Here is a 19,495-nt window from a genome sequence, read left to right on the forward strand (position 1 = left end):
CTACTGCCACTATATATATAGACCACCTGATAGATCCCAGGTCTTATCTCTCTATCACTACTAGCCACTACTACTGCCACTATATATATAGACCACCTGATAGAACCCAGGTCTTATCTCTTTATCAGAACTAACCACTACTACTGCCACTATATATATAGACCACCTGATAGATCCCAGGTCTTATCTCTCTATCACTACTAGCCACTACTACTGCCACTATATATATAGACCACCTGATAGAACCCAGGTCTTATCTCTCTATCACAACTAACCACTACTACTGCCACTATATATAGACCACCTGGTAGAACCCAGGTCTTATCTCTCTATCACTACTAGCCACTACTACTGCCACTATATATATAGACCACCTGATAGAACCCAGGTCTTATCTCTCTATCACAACTAACCACTACTACTGCCACTATATATATAGACCACCTGGTAGAACCCAGGTCTTATCTCTCTATCACTACTAACCACTACTACTGCCACTATATATATAGACCACCTGGTAGAACCCAGGTCTTATCTCTCTATCAGTACTAGCCACTACTACTGCCACTATATATATAGACCACCTGGTAGAACCCAGGTCTTATCTCTCTATCAGTGCTAACCACTACTACTGCCACTTTATATATAGACCACCTGATAGAACCCAGGTCTTATCTCTCTATCAGTACTAGCCACTACTACTGCCACTTATATATAGACCACCTGATAGAACCCATGTCTTATCTCTCTATCAGTACTAACCACTACTACTGCCACTATATATATAGACCACCAGATAGAACCCAGTTCTTATCTCTATATCAGTACTAACCACTACTACTGCCACTATATATATAGACCACCTGGTAGAACCCAGGTCTTATCTCTCTATCACTACTAACCACTACTACTGCCACTATATATATAGACCACCTGGTAGAACCCAGGTCTAATCTCTCTATCACTACTAGCCACTACTACTACCACTATATATATAGACCACCTGGTAGAACCCAGGTCTTATCTCTCTATCAGTACTAACCACTACTACTGCCACTATATATATAGACCACCTGATAGAACCCAGGTCTTATCTCTTTATCAGAACTAACCACTACTACTGCCACTATATATATAGACCACCTGATAGATCCCAGGTCTTATCTCTCTATCACTACTAGCCACTACTACTGCCACTATATATATAGACCACCTGGTAGAACCCAGGTCTTATCTCTCTATCAGTACTAGCCACTACTACTGCCACTATATATAGACCACCTGGTAGAACCCAGGTCTTATCTCTCTATCAGTGCTAACCACTACTACTGCCACTTTATATATAGACCACCTGATAGAACCCAGGTCTTATCTCTCTATCAGTACTAGCCACTACTACTGCCACTATATATATAGACCACCTGATAGAACCCAGGTCTTATCTCTCTATCAGTACTAACCACTACTACTGCCACTATATATAGAGACCAGCTGGTAGAACCCAGGTCTTCTCTCTCTATCACTACTAACCACTACTACTGCCACTATATATATAGACCACCTGATAGAACCCAGGTCTAATCTCTCTATCAGTACTAGCCACTACTACTGCCACTATATATATATAGACCACCTGGTAGAACCCAGGTCTTATCTCTCTATCAGTGCTAACCACTACTACTGCCACTTTATATATAGACCACCTGATAGAACCCAGGTCTTATCTCTCTATCAGTACTAGCCACTACTACTGCCACTATATATATAGACCACCTGATAGAACTCAGGTCTTATCTCTCTATCAGTACTAACCACTACTACTGCCACTATATATATAGACCACCTGATAGAACCCAGTTCTTATCTCTATATCAGTACTAACCACTACTACTGCCACTATATATATAGACCACCTGGTAGAACCCAGGTCTTATCTCTCTATCACTACTAACCACTACTACTGCCACTATATATATAGACCACCTGATAGAACCCAGGTCTAATCTCTCTATCAGTACTAACCACTACTACTGGCACTATATATATAGACCACCTGATAGAACCCAGGTCTTATCTCTCTATCAGTACTAGCCACTACTACTGCCACTATATATATAGACCACCTGATAGAACCCAGGTCTTATCTCTCTATCACTACTAACCACTACTACTGCCACTATATATATAGACCACCTGATAGAACCCATGTCTTATCTCTCTATCAGTACTAGCCACTACTACTGCCACTATATATAGACCACCTGATAGAACCCAGGTCTTATCTCTCTATCAGTACTAACCACTACTACTGCCACTATATATATAGACCACCTGGTAGAACCCAGGTCTTATCTCTATATCAGTACTAACCACTACCACTGCCACTATATATATAGACCACCTGATAGAACCCAGTTTCAGAACCCAGTTTCACAGTCGAGCATTCAGAGGTTGAGACAGCAGGTGTGGTAGAGAGAGAGAGAGAGAGAGAGAGAGAGAGAGAGAGAGAGAGAGAGAGAGAGAGAGAGAGAGAGAGAGAGAGAGAGAGAGAGAGAGAGAGAGAGAGAGAGAGAGAGAGAGAGAGAGAGAGAGAGAGAGCAGCAGGTTTGGGACAAGGTAGCACGTTCGGTGAACAGTTCAGGGTTCCAAAAAAACATGATTATTTGTCTCTCTGAAATGAAACCATCAAGTGATAGATTTTAAACAAATACATGTCTGTCATTTAACAACCCCATGCCATGACTAGATGGTGAAAAAACACACCAATCTCTTTCATAATTTCTTTAAACAATAAAAGCAAATTGACCAACATTTCTGAAAATGGATATATAGCGTTTTGGAATGAAACTCTTGTTTCCCCATCTGAGCTCAGAGTAGATGAGAGATGTAATGTTTGTCTCTGTTGTGTTGAAGCCCAATCAAGCAGGAGAGACCAGCCTCCCCTGTACCCAGCTGTGTGTCCATGAAGAGTGACCGGTCTATGGGTCTTCCTATATTCTTCAGAGAGGGAGACTTTTCTACTGAACAAAGGTAAGAAGAACTCATGGGTCATGGTCAGTGAGTTAAACAACACTGTCTCTAGTCATTTCTCCTCTCCCATTTTCCCATTTCTTTTTGTTGTTTTCATAATCCATAGGCTAATCCTTTTTTCCATTTTCATAGTCCTGAAACAATATTAAACTAACACAACATTCCCTCCCTGTGTGTGAGTGTGTGTCCACTCCCTGGATAAGGAGATGTAATCTCTATCCTGATTGCCTAGTCACTTTCACCCCTACCTACATATTACCTCAACTACATGGTACCCCTGCACAATTTTTATTTTATTTGATTTCACCTTTATTTAACCAGGTAAGCCAGTTGAGAACAAGTTCTCATTTACAACTGCGACCTGGCCAAGATAAAGCAAAGCAGTGCGATAAAAACAACAACACAGAGTTACATATGGGGTAAAACAAAACATAAAGTCAAAAATACAACAGAAAATATATATACAGTGTGTGCAAATGTTGTCAGTTATGGAGGTAAGGCAATAAATAGACCATAGTGCAAAATAGTTACAATTTAGTATTAACACTGGAGTGATAGATGTGCAGAAGATGATGTGCAAATAGAGATACTGGGGTGCAAATGAGAAAAATAAATAACAATATGGGGATGAGGTAGTTGGGTGTGCTAATTACAGATGGGCTGTGTACAGGTGCAGTGATCGGTAAGCTGCTCTGACAACTGATGCTTCAAGTTAGTGAGGGAGATAAGAGTCTCCAGCTTCAGAGATTTTTGCAGTTTGTTCCAGTCATTAGCAGCAGAAAACTGGAAGGAATGGCGGCCAAAGGAGGTGTTGGCTTTGGGGATGACCAGTGAGATATACATGCTGGAGCGCACACTACGGGTGGGTGTTGCTATGGTGACCAATGAGCTAAGATAAGGTGGGGATTTGCCTAGCAGAGATTTATAGATGACCTGGAGCCAGTGGGATTGGCGACGAATATGTAGTGAGGGCCAGCCAACAAGAGTGTACAGGTCACAATGGTGGGTAGTATACGGGGCTTTGGTGACAAAACGGATGGCAGACTAAATCCACTGTGGTAGACTAAATCCAATTTGCTGAGTAGAGTGTTGGAGACTATTTTTTAAATGACATCGCCGAAGTCAAGGATCGGTAGGATAGTCAGTTTTACGAGGGCATGTTTGGCAGCATGAGTGAAGGAGGCTTTGTTGCGAAATAGGAAGCCGATTCTAGATTTAACTTTGGATTGGAGATGCTTAATGTGAGTCTGGAAGGAGAGTTTTACGGTCTAACCAGACACCTAGGTGTTTGTAGTTGTCCACATATTCTAAGTCAGACTCGTCGAGAGTAGTGATTCTAGTCGGGTGGGCGGGTGCAAGCAGCGTTCGATTGAAGAGCATGCATTTAGTTTTACTAGCGTTTAAGAGCAGTTGGAGGCTACGGAAGGAGTGTTGTATGGCATTGAAGCTCGTTTGGAGGTTTGTTAACACAGTGTCCAATGAAGGGCCAGATGTATACAAAATGGTGTCGTCTGCGTAGAGGTGGATCTGAGAGTCACCAGCAGCAAGAGCGACATCATTGATATACACAGAGAATAGAGTCGGCCCGAGAATTGAACCCTGTGGCACCCCCATAGAGACTGCCAGAGGTCCAGACAACAGGCCCTCCGATTTGACACATTGAACTCTATCTGAGAAGTAGTTGGTTAACCAGGCAAGGCAGGTATATGAGAAACCAAGGCTATTTAGTCTGCCAATTAGAATGCGGTTATTGACAGAGTCGAAAGCCTTGGCCAGATCGATGAAGACGGCTGCACAGTACTGTCTTTTATCGATCGCGGTTATAATATCGTTTAGGACCTTGAGCATGGCTGAGGTGCACCCATGACCAGCTCGGAAACCAGATTGCATAGCGGAGAAGGTACGGTGGGATTCGAAATGGTCGGTGATCTGTTTGTTAACTTGGCTTTCAAATACTTTCGAAAGGCAGGGCAGGATGGATATAGGTCTGTAACAGTTTGGATCTAGAGTGTCACCCATCTTTGAAGAGGGGGGATGACCGTGGCAGCTTTCCAATCTCTGGAGATCTCAGACGATACGAAAGAGAGGTTGAACAGGCTAGTAATAGGGGTTGCGACAATTTCGGCGGCTAATTTTAGAAAGAAAGTTGAGTGGAGTGGGCAAGTTGCAGTGGAGGGTGCAGAGCTGGTGGCCGGGGTAGGGGTAGCCAGGTGGAAAGCATGGACAGCTGTAGCAAAATACTTGTTGAAATGTTCGATTATCATAGATTTAGTGGTAGTGACAGTGTTTCCTAGCCTCAGTGCAGTGGGCAGCTGGGAGGAGGTGCTCTTATTCTCCATGGACTTTACAGTGTCCCAAAACTTTTTGGAGTTAGTGCTACAGGATGCAAATTTCTGTTTGAAAAAGCTAGCCTTTGCTTTCCTAACTGATTGTGTATATTGGTTCCTGACTTCCCTGAAAAGTTGCGTATCGCGGGGGCTGTTCGATGCTAATGCAGTACGCCACAGGATGTTTTTGTGCTGGTCAAGGGCAGTCAAGTCTGGGGTGAACCAGGGGCTATATCTGTTCTTAATTCTGAATTTTTTTGAATGGGGCATGTTTATTTAAGATGGAGAGGAAAGCACTTTTAAAGAACAACCAGGCATCCTCTACTGACAGAATGAGGTCAATATCCATCCAAGATACCCGGGCCAGGTCAATTAGAAAGGCCTGCTCGCTGAAGTGTTTTAGGGAGCGTTTGACAGTGATGTGGGGTGGTCGTTTGACCGCGGACCCATTACGGACGCAGGCAATGAGGCAGTGATCGCTGCCAAGCAATACGAACTCTGAGGATAGATGGGGTTCAATCAATTCACATATGGTGTCCAGGGCACAGATGGCGGCTGAGGGGGGTCTGTAGCAAGCGGCAACAGTGAGAGACTTATTTCTGGAAAGGTGGATTTTTAGAAGTAGAAGCTCAAACTGTTTGGGCACAGACCTGGATAGTATGATAGAGCTCTGCAGGCTATCTCTACAGTAGATTGCAACTCCGCCCCCTTTGGCAGTTCTATCTAGACGGAACATATTGTTGTTGGGAATGGACATTTCTGAATCTTTGGTGGCCTTCCTAAGCCAGGATTCAGACACTGCTAGAACATCAGGGTTGGCGGAGTGTGCTAACTCAGTGAATAACTCAAACTTAGGGAGGAGGCTTCTGATGTTAACATGCAAGAAACCAAGGCTTTTACGGTTACAGAAGTCAACAAATGATAGCGCCTGGGGGGTAGGAGTGATACTGAGGGCTACAGGGCCTGGTTTAACTTCTACATCACCAGAGGAACAGAGGAGGAGTAGAATAAGGATACGGCTAAAGGCTTTAAGAACTGGTCTTCTAGTGTGTTGGGTACAGAGAATAGAGGGGGCAGATTTCCGGGCGTTGTAGAATAGATTCAGGGCATTATGTACAGACAAGGATATGGAAGGATATGAGTACAGTGGAGGTAAACCTAAGCGTTGGGTAACAATGAAAGAGATAGCATCATGGAGGCACCGATTGAGCCGGTCTCGGCGTGTATGGGGTGTGGAACAAAGGAACTATTTGAGGCAGTTTGAGAGGGACTTGGGGCTCTACAGTGAAATTGTATAATAAGAACTAACTGGAACAGCAATATGCAAGGCATATTGACATAGGAGAGAGGCATAAAGCAATCACAGGTGTTATTCGAGAGAGCTAAGACAACAGCTGGTAATGGCGACGAAAGTTTGGGCCGAGGCTAAACAGATAAACAGGATGGGGTACCGTATAAAGGAACAGTCCAGCAGGCATCAGCTGTGTAGCTGAACGATCATAAGGTCCAGTGAACAGCAATAAGTAAGTCCGAGAGCAGTTCAGTGGCTGCTACGCAACAGGCGTATCATCAACTTCTGAGTTGATGTTGTTTAGTAATACCACTGTGGACATGTTTCTACAACCTTCTGAGTTCATATTGTTTAGTAATACCACTGTGGACATGTTTCTACAACCTGAGTTCATATAGGTTAGTAATACCACTGTGGACATGTTTCTACAACCTTCTGAGTTCATATAGTTTAGTAATACCACTGTGGACATGTTTCTACAACCTTCTGAGTTCATATAGTTTAGTAATACCACTGTGGACATGTTTCTACAACCTTCTGAGTTCATATAGTTTAGTAATACCACTGTGGACATGTTTCTACAACCTTCTGAGTTCATATAGTTTAGTAATACCACTGTGGACATGTTTCCACAACCTTCTGAGTTCATATTGTTTAGTAATACCACTGTGGACATGTTTCTACAACCTTCAGAGTTCATATAGTTTAGTAATACCACTGTGGACATGTTTCTACAACCTGAGTTCATATAGGTTAGTAATACCACTGTGGACATGTTATTCATTCCAGAGGCTACTACCAGTATTCTGTTCCCAGCTGTCTGTCTATGAACAGTGACTTCTCCATGGATCGTCCTGTCAATTCCAGTGGTGATGGATCAATTACCTTTGACCCAAGGTCCGTCACTAGTCAGAATAATATTACTAGTGAAGAGGAGAATATTCAAGATGTCATATAGATATGTTTTGTAATGTGTAGTTTGTTTTAACAGTTTATTAGAGTGATTACTGCACCTCCTTTTGTCTCTGTAGTGGATGGTCTACTCTGTTAGAGGATCAGTATTAACATCTACAATCTCTCTCTCTCTCCTTTATCTCTGTAGTGGAAGGTCTACTCTGCCAGAGGATCAGTATTAACATCTACAATCTCTCTCTCCTTTATCTCTGTAGTGGATGGTCTACTCTGTTAGAGGATCAGTATTAACATCTACAATCTCTCTCTCTCCTTTATCTCTGTAGTGGAAGGTCTACTCTGCCAGAAGATCAGTATTAACATCTACAATCTCTCTCTCTCTCTCCTTTATCTCTGTAGTGGATGGTTTACTCTGTTAGAGGATCAGTATTAACATCTACAATCTCTCTCTCCTTTATCTCTGTAGTGGATGGTCTACTCTGTTAAAGGATCAGTATTAACATCTACAATCTCTCTCTCCTTTATCTCTGTAGTGGATGGTCTACTCTGTTAGAGGATCAGTATTAACATCTACAATCTCTCTCTCTCCTTTATCTCTGTAGTGGAAGGTCTACTCTGCCAGAGGATCAGTATTAACATCTACAATCTCTCTCTCCTTTATCTCTGTAGTGGATGGTCTACTCTGTTAGAGGATCAGTATTAACATCTACAATCTCTCTCTCTCCTTTATCTCTGTAGTGGAAGGTCTACTCTGCCAGAAGATCAGTATTAACATCTACAATCTCTCTCTCTCTCCTTTATCTCTGTAGTGGATGGTCTACTCTGTTAGAGGATCAGTATTAACATCTACAATCTCTCTCTCCTTTATCTCTGTAGTGGATGGTCTACTCTGTTAAAGGATCAGTATTAACATCTACAATCTCTCTCTACTTTATCTCTGTAGTGGATGGTCTACTCTGTTAGAGGATCAGTATTAACATCTACAATCTTTCTCTCCTTTATCTCTGTAGTGGATGGTCTACTCTGTTAAAGGATCAGTATTAACATCTACAATCTCTCTCTCTCCTTTATCTCTGTAGTGGATGTTCTACTCTGTTAGAGGATCAGTATTAACATCTACAATCTCTCTCTCCTTTATCTCTGTAGTGGAAGGTCTACTCTGCCAGAGGATCAGTATTAACATCTACAATCTCTCTCTCCTTTATCTCTGTAGTGGATAGTCTACTCTGTTAAAGGATCAGTATTAACATCTACAATCTCTCTCTCTCTCCTTTATCTCTGTAGTGGATGGTCTACTCTGTTAAAGGATCAGTATTAACATCTACAATCTCTCTCCTTTATCTCTGTAGTGGAAGGTCTACTCTGTTAGAGGATCAGTATTAACATCTACAATCTCTCTCTCCGTTATCTCTGTAGTGGATGGTCTACTCTGTTAGAGGATCAGTATTAACATCTACAATCTCTCTCTCCTTTATCTCTGTAGTGGAAGGTCTACTCTGCCAGAGGATCAGTATTAACATCTACAATCTCTCTCTCCTTTATCTCTGTAGTGGAAGGTCTACTCTGTTAAAGGATCAGTATTAACATCTACAATCTCTCTCTCTCTCCTTTATCTCTGTAGTGGATGGTCTACTCTGTTAGAGGATCAGTTTTAACATCTACATTCTCTCTCTCTCTCCTTTATCTCTATAGTGGAAGGTCTACTCTGTTAGAGGATCAGTATTAACATCTACAATCTCTCTCTCTCTCCTTTATCTCTGTAGTGGATGGTCTACTCTGTTAAATGATCAGTATTAACATCTACAATCTCTCTCTCCTTTATCTCTGTAGTGGATGGTCTACTCTGCCAGAGGATCAGTCCAGGTGTGCAGTGTGTCAGCAGGTGCTGAGGGATCCAGTCTCTATCACCTGTGGACACAGGTTCTGCAGACAGTGCATCACCAGATACTGGGAGAAACCTGCTCCTTCAGGAGACTATGACTGTCCTCAGTGTAGAAAGAGATCCAGAACATGTCCTGTACTACAGCAGCTGAGTCAACCCAATAAAACAAGAGGCTCTGAAAACAGTAAGACCACTTGCACACGTGGGCCAAGTCAATACCTTAATATGATTTACAGTAGTTAACTACAATATTATGAGATAATAGAAGTTACTGTAGTTGTGGAAGGCCCACTTTTCATCCTGTCAATGAATGGTTCTGATACATATCATTTTTCCTCTTCCCTTGTAGTGGATGACAGCCTGCAGAGAGCTATAGTAAACCATAAAGACAGTCTGAAAAGGAGGTATGAATGTGTGATTGAAGGTATAGAAAAAGCAGGGAACCAAACTCCCCTCAACAGGATTTACATAGAGCTCTACATCACAGAAGGAGAGAGTGAAGGGGTTAACAATGAACATGAGGTGTGGCAGCTAGAGACAGCATCCAGGACGCCAACCTCACATGACACAGCAATCCACTGCAATGACATCTTTAAACCCTTACCAGGCCAAGAGAAGCATCAGAACTGTGCTGACGAAGGGCATCGCTGGCATCGGAAAAACAGTGTCTGTGCAGAAGTTCATCCTAGACTGGGCTGAAGAGAAGGCGAACCAAGATGTGGATATCATATTTGTGCTTCCTTTCCGGGAGCTGAACTTGATTAAAGATCTCCAGTACAGTCTTCTCAGACTTTTAAATGGCTTCCACACAGAACTAGACATAGGCAATGCAAAGAAACTCACTGCCTGTAAAGCTATGTTCATCTTTGATGGTTTGGATGAAAGCAGACTTCCATTGGATTTCCAGCACAATGAAAAGGTGTCTGATGTCACCCAGACATCGTCTGTCGATGTTCTGCTGACAAACCTCATCAAGGGGAATCTCCTCCCCTCTGCTCTCCTATGGATAACCTCCCGACCAGCAGCAACTAATCTGATCCCCCCTAAGTCTGTTGACCAGGTGACAGAGGTACGAGGGTTCAATGACCCACAGAAGGAGGAGTATTTCAGGAAGAGATTCAGTGATGAGGACCTGGCCAGCAGAATCATCTCACACATAAAGACATCAAGGAGCCTCCACATCATGTGCCACATTCCAGTCTTCTGTTGGATTTCTGCAATAGTAATTGAACACATGTTGAGTACAGACAAGAGAGAAGAGATGCCCAAGACTCTGACTGAGATGTCAATACACTTCCTGCTCATTCAGACCAGCCTGAAGAACCAGAAATATCATGGAAGAGATGAGATGGATCAACAGGAGCTCATGGAGTCAGATAAGGAAATTCTTCTGAAGCTGGGGGAAGCTGGCGTTTGAAAATCTGGAGAAGGGTAATCTCATGTTCTATGAAGAAGACCTGAAAGAGTGTGGCATTGATGTCAAAGAAGCCTCAGTGTACTCAGGAGTGTGCACACAAATCTTTAAAGAAGAGTCTGTGTTATTTCAGAGACTGGTGTACTGCTTTGTTCATCTGAGCATTCAGGAGTTTCTCTCAGCTGTCTACATGTACCATTGTTACACAACCAAGAACATGGATGCACTGGAAGCCCTTCCTCAAGAGAAAGTCTAGAGCTGCATCTGAAGAGCTAACCTTGCATGAGCTGCTGAAGAGTACCGTGGATAAAGCCTTGGAGAGCAAGAACGGACACCTGGACCTCTTTGTCCGCTTCCTTCATGGCATGTCACTGGAGTCCAATCAGAAACTCCTACGAGGTCTGGTGACACAGACAGAAAGCAGTCCAGACAGCGTCCAGAAAACAATCCGATCCCTTAAGGTGATGCAGAGGAAGAACATCTCCCCTGAGAGGTGCATCAATCTCTTCCACTGTCTGATAGAGATGAAAGACCATTCAGTACAGGAGGAAATCCAAGCGTACTTGAGGTCAGAGAAGAGATCCAAAAACCTCACACTTTCTCAGTGTTCAGCGCTGGCCTACATGCTACAGATATCAGAGGAGGTTCTGGATGTGTTTGACCCGAAGGTATACAAGACATCAGAGGAGGGTCGTAGGAGACTGCTCCCAGCTGTGAGAGGCTACAGGAAAGCTCTGTAAGTATTCATGGAAATATCCCACACCAAAATACATTGTAGTTACAGCAGCATTTTTATTGGCTGACTGGCTCTATAAGTACTCATGTGACTATCCCTCAGACCAAACTTTACTGTATGTAAGAACAACAATATTTTCATTGGCTGACTAAACTTTCTATCAGCTGAAAAGTCTTAAACAAACTGTAATACAAACGGATCAGAAAAGTTGTAGCATTGAGACATATATACACAGTGTTCACATTATTAGTGCAGGGGTAACAGTGTAAGCAGGGAAAGCTAAATGTAACATTTTAATACAACCTGTCCCTTATGGTATTTACTCTGTTGACAGACTCACTGGCTGTAAACTCACAGACACATCCTGTGAACTGTTGGCCTCAGCTCTCAGTTCAAACCCCTCAAACCTGAGAGAGCTGGATCTGAGTAACAATGACCTGAAGGATTCAGGAGTGAAGCTGCTCTCTGCTGGACTGGGGGATCCCCACTGTAAACTGGAGACTCTGAGGTCAGTATTCCTGTAGTTGGTCAACAAGTGATAACTGTTCACCAGATCCACATGTGTTTACCAGGCACACATAGTCCACACCATATGTGTTTGGACAGTGAAGTTTACCATTTTAAATTTGGTGCTATGCTCCATCAATTTGGATATGAAATTGTTTCATATTAGGCGACCGTACAGAATGTCACTTTATATTTGAGGGTATTCATACATACCTGTTTTACTGTTTAGAAATGAAAGCACTTAATGTATCTAGTTCTCCCATTTGAAAAAGTCATAAGTAATTTAGTCCAAAGTTTAGTATTTGGTCCAATATTCCTTACCTGCAGTGATTACATCAAGCTTGTTGAATACATTTGTAGTTTTTGTTTTGGTTGTGTTTTGGAATATGTTTTTCCCAATAGAAACTGAATGGTGAATAATGTCCTGTCATTTTGGAGTCACTTCACTTGTATTGTCAGTAAGAATAGAATATGTTTCTGAACACTTCTACATTCATGTGGACGCTACCATGATTATGAATAATCATGAATGAATCGTGAATGATGATGAATGAGAAAGTTACAGAGGAACAAGGATCATAGCCCCTCTGTTATTGGTAATGGTGAGAGGTTAGCATGTTTTGTTGTAACCTCTCACTCATAATTATTCATGATTCATTCATGATTATTCTTAATCATGGCATTATCATGATTAATTTAGTAGTGTTTAGAAACATGTTATCTACTCACATAGACAGAAGATTAATCCAGTCATCATCCACCATTCAGTTACTATTGGGCAAAACATAACCCAAAACACAACCAAAACAAACTGCAAATGCAACCAACGAGTTTGGGACCAAATACTAAACCTTTGACTACTTTAAAACACTTGAAGTGAATTGGTCAGAACACTTTTGACTTCTTCAAATGGGGGGACTAGATACATAAAGTGCTTTCATTTAAAATGTTAGCTTCTCTGTCAAAATAGATATGGTGTGGACTGTATACTCAATACAATCTAAATCTGATACCTCACTGTCTGTCTTTTGACTGATACTGCTTTTTAAACTGCTCTGGTCAGTCTACTCAAATATTTGTACTATACAGTGAGGGAAAAAAGTATTTGATCCCCTGCTGATTTTGGACGTTTGCCCACTGACAAAGACATGATCAGTCCATAATTTTAATGATAGGTTTATTTGAACAGTGAGAGACAGAATAACAATAAAGAAATCCAGAAAAACGCATGTCAAAAATGTTATAAATTGATTTGCATTTTAATGAGGGAAATAAGTATTTGACCCCTCTGCAAAACATGACTTAGTACTTGGTGGCAAAACCCTTTTTGGCAATCAGAGGTCAGACGTTTCTTGTAGTTGGCCACCAGGTTTGTTCACATCTCAGGAGGGATTTTGTCCCACTCCTCTTTGCAGATCTTCTCCAAGTCATTAAGGTTTCGAGGCTGACGTTTGGCAACTCGAACCTTCAGCTCCCTCCACAGATTTTCTATGGGATTAAGGTCTAGAGACTGGCTAGGCCACTCCAGGACCTTAATGTGCTTCTTCTTGAGCCACTCCTTTGTTGCCTTGGCCGTGTGTTTTGGGTCATTGTCATGCTGGAATACCCATCCACGACCCATTTTCAATGCCCTGACTGAGGGAAGGAGGTTCTCACCCAAGATTTGACGGTACATGGCCCCGTCCATCGTCCCTTTGATGCGGTGAAGTTGTCCTGTCCCCTTAGCAGAAAAACACCCCCAAAGCATAATGTTTCCACCTCCATGTTTGACGGTGGGGATGGTGTTCTTGGGGGGTAGAGGGGATTACTTTATCCTATCCCAGGTATTCCTTAAAGAGGTGGGGGTTTCAAATGTCTCCGGAAGGTGGTGAGTGACTCCGCTGTCCTGGCGTCGTGAGGGGAGCTTGTTCCACCATTGGGGTGCCAGAGCAGCGAACAGTTTTGACTGGGCTGAGCGGGAACTATGCTTCCGCAGAGGAAGGGGAGCCAGCAGGCCAGAGGTGGATGAACGCAATGCCCTCGTTTGGGTGTAGGGACTGATCAGAGCCTGAAGGTACGGAGGTGACGTTCCCCTCACAGCTCCATAGGCAAGCACCATGGACTTGTAACAGATGCGACTATGGTCCCAGCTGCCTTGAGATCATTGACAAGATCCTCCCGTGTAGTTCTGTGCTGATTCCTCACCGTTCTCATAATCATTGCAACTCCACGAGGTGATATCTTGCATGGAGCCCCAGGCCGAGGGATATTGACAGTTATTTTGTGTTTCTTCCATTTGCGAATAATCGCACCAACATTTGTCACCTTCTCAACAAGCTGCTTGGTGATGGTCTTGTAGCCCATTCCAGCCTTGTGTAGGTCTACAATCTTGTCCCTGACATCCTTGGAGAGCTCTTTGGTCTTGGCCATGGTGGAGAGTTTGGAATCTGATTGATTGATTGCTTCTGTGGACAGGTGTCTTTTATACAGGTAACAAACTGAGATTAGGAGCACTCCCTTTAAGAGTGTACTCCTAATCTCAGCTCGTTACCTGTATAAAAGACACCTGGGAGCCAGAAATCTTTCTGGTTGAGAGGGGGTCAAATACTTATTTCCCTCACTGTACATGTTTCTATCTAGAAGCAATAATCTGAACATTTCTAATAATGATACATTAATATATTAATAGATATGGCAGGTTTCAGGACACTGATGTATCTGAATATGTTGAAAAAATATACTGCCACAATTTTCACCACCAAAGAATAGCAGTGTGATTTTAATATGATTTTACTCTTGCAGGCTGTCAGGCTGTCTAGTCACAGAGGAAGGCTGTGCTTCTCTGGTCTCAGCTCTGAAGTCAAACCCCTCACACCTGAGAGAGCTGGACCTGAGTAACAATGTCCTGAAGGATTCAGGAGTGAAGCTGCTCTCTGCTGGACTGGGGAATCCCCACTGTAAACTGGAGACTCTGAGGTCAGTATTCCTGTAGTTGGTCAACAAGTGATAACTGTTCACCAGATCCACATGTGTTTACCAGGCACACATAGTCCACACCATATGTGTTTGGACAGTGAAGCTTCCAGTTTTACATTTGGAGCTATGCTCCAGCATTTTGGATTTGAGATACAATGTTTCATATTAGGCGACAGTACAGAATGTCACCTTTTATTTTAGGTTTTTCATACATATCTGTTTTTCTGTTTAGATAGGAAAGCATTTTATGTATCTAGTTCTCCCATTTGAAGAAGTCGTAATTATTTGGACAAATTCATTTAGTCAGAAGTTTAGTATTTGGTCCCATATTCCTTACCTGCAGTGATTACATCAAGCTTGTGATTCTACAAATTTGTTGAATACATTTGTAGTTTGTCTTGGTTGTGTTTTGGATGATGTTTTTCCCAATAGAAACTGAATGGTGAATACTGTCCTGTCATTTTGGAGTCACTTCACTTGTATTGTCAGTAAGAATATAAGATGTTTCTGAACACTTCTACATTCATGTGGATGCTACTATGATTATGAATAATCATGAATGAATCGTGAATGATAATGAATGAGAAAGTTACAGAGGCACAAAGATCAGACCCCCTCTGTTATTGGTAATGGTGAGAGGTTAGCATGTTTTGTTGTAGCCTCTGTAACTCTCTCACTCATTATTATTCATGATTCATTCATGATTATTCTTAATCAACGCATCATCAGGATTAATTTAGTAATGTTTAGAAACATGTTAATTACTCACTTAGACAGAAAATTACTCCAGTCATCATCCACCATTCAGTTACTATTGGGCAAAATATAACCCAAAACACAACCAAAACAAACTGCAAATGCAACCAATGAGTTTACAACCAAATACTCCACTTTTGACTACTTTAATGCATTATAAGTCAAATGGTCAGAATACGTATGACTTCTTCAAATGGGGGGATACATAAAGTGCTTTCATTTCTAAACGGTGAAACAGATATGTATTAAAATACCCTCAAATAAAAGGTGACATTATATACTGTCACCTCATATGAAACATTTGATCTCAAATCCAAAATACTGGAGCATAGAGCCACATTTAAAATGTTAGCTTCACTGTCAAACTAGATATGGTGTGGACTGTATACTCAATACAATCTAAATCTGATACCTCACTGTCTGTCTTTTGACTGATACTGCTTTTAAACTGGTCTGGTCAGTCTACTCAAATATTTGTAATATGCATTTTTGTATCTACAAGCAATACTTTGTTAATTTGTCATTTCCAATAATGAAACATTCATTTATGAATAGATATGGCAGGTTTCAGGACGCTGATATATCTGAATATGTTGCAAAAAAATATACTGCCACTATTTTGACCACCAAAGAATAGCAGTGTGGTTTAATATGATTTTACTCTTTGCAGGCTGTCAGGCTGTCTAGTCACAGAGGAAGGCTGTGCTTCTCTGGCCTCAGCTCTGAAGTCAAACCCCTCACACCTGAGAGAGCTGGACCTGAGCTACAATGACCTGAAGGATTCAGGAGTGAAGCTGCTCTCTGCTGGACTGGGGAATCCCCACTGTAAACTGGAGACTCTGAGGTCAGTATTCCTGTAGTTGGTCAACAAGTGATAACTGTTCACAAGATCCACATGTGTTTACCAGGCACACATAGTCCACACCATATGTGTTTGGACAGTGAAGCTTACAGTTTTACATTTGGTGCTATGCTCCAGCATTTTGGATTTGGGATGAAATGTTTCATATTAGGTGACAGTACAGAATGTCACCTTTTGTTTGAGAGTATTTTCACACATATCTGTGTCACTGTTTAGAAATGAAAGCACTTTATGTGTCTAGTTCTCCCATTTGAAAAAGTCATAATAATTTGGACATATTCACTTATATTGTATTAAAGTAGTCATAAGTTTAGTATTTGGTCCCATATTCCTTAACTGCAGTGATTACATCAAGCTTGTGATTCTACAAACTTGTTGAATACATTTGCAGTTTGTCTTGGTTGTGTTTTTGATGATGTTTTTCCCAATAGAAACTGAATGGTGAATAATGTCCTGTCATTTTGGAGTCACTTCACTTGTATTGTCAGTAAGAATAGAAGATGTTTCTGAACACTTCTACATTCATGTGGATGCTACCATGATTATGAATAATCATGAATGAATCGTGAATGATGATGAATGAGAAAGTTACAGAGGAACAAGGATCATACCCCCTCTGTTATTGGTAATGGTGAGAGGTTAGCATGTTTTGTTGTAGCCTCTGTAACTTTCTCACTCATTATTATTCATGATTCATTCATGATTTTTATTAATCATGGCATTATCAGGATTAATTTAGTAGTGTTTAGAAACATGTTATCTACTCACTTAGACAGAAAATTACTCCAGTTATCATCAACCATTTTAATATTGGGCAAAACATAACCCAAAACACAACCAAAACAAACTGCAAATGCAACCAACAAGTTTGGGACCAAATACTAAACTTTTGACTACTTTAATACACTGTAAGTGAATTGGTCAAAATACTTATGACTTCTTCAAATGGGGGACTAGATACATAAAGTGCTTTCATTTAAAATATTAGCTTCTCTGTCAAACTAGATATGGTGTGGACTGTATACTCAATACAAATCTTAAATCTGATACCTCACTGTCTGTCTTTTGACTGATACTGCTTTTTAAACTGCTCTGGTCAGTCTACTCAAATATTTGTCATATACATTTTTCTATCTACAAGCAATACTTTGATAATTTGTCATTTCTAATAATGATACATTCATTTATGAATAGATATGGCAGGTTTCAGGACAGTGATATATCTGAATATGTTGAAAAAATATACTGCCACTATTTTCACCACCAAAGAATAGCAGTGTGGTTTTAATGTGATTTGACTCTTTGCAGGCTGTCAGGCTGTCTAGTCACAGAGGAAGGCTGTGCTTCTCTGGTCTCAGCTCTGAAGTCAAAACCCCTCACACCTGAGAGAGCTGGACCTGAGCTACAATCACCCAGGAGACTCAGGAGTCAGACTGCTCTCTGCTGGACTGGAGGATCCACACTGCAGACTGGAGAAACTCAAGTATGTAGAGGGTTTATGTCAATGTTCATATCAGACATGTTGGAGTTATCAGGCTAGTTAAGACAAACATTCTGACCACCACTTGGACTAAGTTATATAAAGACTGTGTGTGTGTGTGTGTGTGTGTGTACAGTGTGTGTGTGTGTCCAGTGTGTGTGTGTGTCCAGTGTGTGTGTGTGTGTCTGTGTGTCTGTGTGTGTCTGTGTGTGTGTCCAGTGTGTGTGTGTGTGTCCAGTGTGTTTGTGTGGTGTGTGTGTCTGGTGTGTGTGTTTGTGTGTCCAGTGTGTGTGTCTGGTGTGTGTGTTTGTGTGTCCAGTGTGTGTGTGTGTCCAGTGTGTGTGTGTGTGTTTGTGTGTGTGTGTGTGTGTCTGGTGTGTGTGTCTGTGTGTGTCCAGTGTGTGTGTGTGGGTGTGTGGGTGTACAGTGTGTGTGTGTGTGACCATACTGTGTATGTAACCAGTGTGTGTGTGTTTGTGTGTTCCAGTGTGTGTGTGTCCATACTGACAAACACACACACTGGACACACACACACACTGGACACACATACACACTGGAACACACACACACACACACACACACTGGACACATACACACAAAGGACACACACACACACACACACAGACACTGGACACACTCACACTGGACACACACACACACTGGACAAACACACACACACTAGACAAACACACACACTGGTTACACACACACACACTGGACATACACACACACACACACACTAGACATACACACACACACTGACACACACACACAATGGACACACACACACACTGGACAAACACACACACACACACACACACACACTGGCACACACACACACACACACACAAACACAAACACACACTGGACACACACACAAACACACACACACTGGACACATACTGGACACACACAAACACACAGACTTACTCACACTGGACACACACACACACATACTCTGGACACACAAACACAAACACTGGACACACACACACACACACTGGACAAACACACACACACTAGACACACACAAACACACTAGACACACACACATACACTAGACACACAAAACACACACACACACTAGACATACACACACACACAATGGAAACACACACACACACTGGACACAAACACACACACTGGACACACACACACACACACACACACACACTGGACACACACACATACACTGGACACACACACACTGGACAGACACACACACACACACACACTGGACACACACTGGACACACACTGGACACACACACTGTGTCCAGTGTGTATGTTTGTGTGTGTGTGTGTGTGTGTGTGTGTGTGTGTGTGTGTGTGTGTGTGTGTGTG

General features: G+C 41.9%; 1 pseudogene; it reads left to right on the top strand.

The window, feature by feature from the left end:
• The first annotated feature begins 9,578 nt into the window (after positions 1-9,578).
• On the top strand, positions 9,579-18,153 carry LOC121556029 (annotated as a pseudogene).
• Positions 18,154-19,495: the final 1,342 nt, after the last annotated feature.

Source organism: Coregonus clupeaformis, unplaced genomic scaffold, assembly GCF_020615455.1.
Source record: "Coregonus clupeaformis isolate EN_2021a unplaced genomic scaffold, ASM2061545v1 scaf0149, whole genome shotgun sequence".
Classification (NCBI taxonomy): domain Eukaryota; kingdom Metazoa; phylum Chordata; class Actinopteri; order Salmoniformes; family Salmonidae; genus Coregonus; species Coregonus clupeaformis.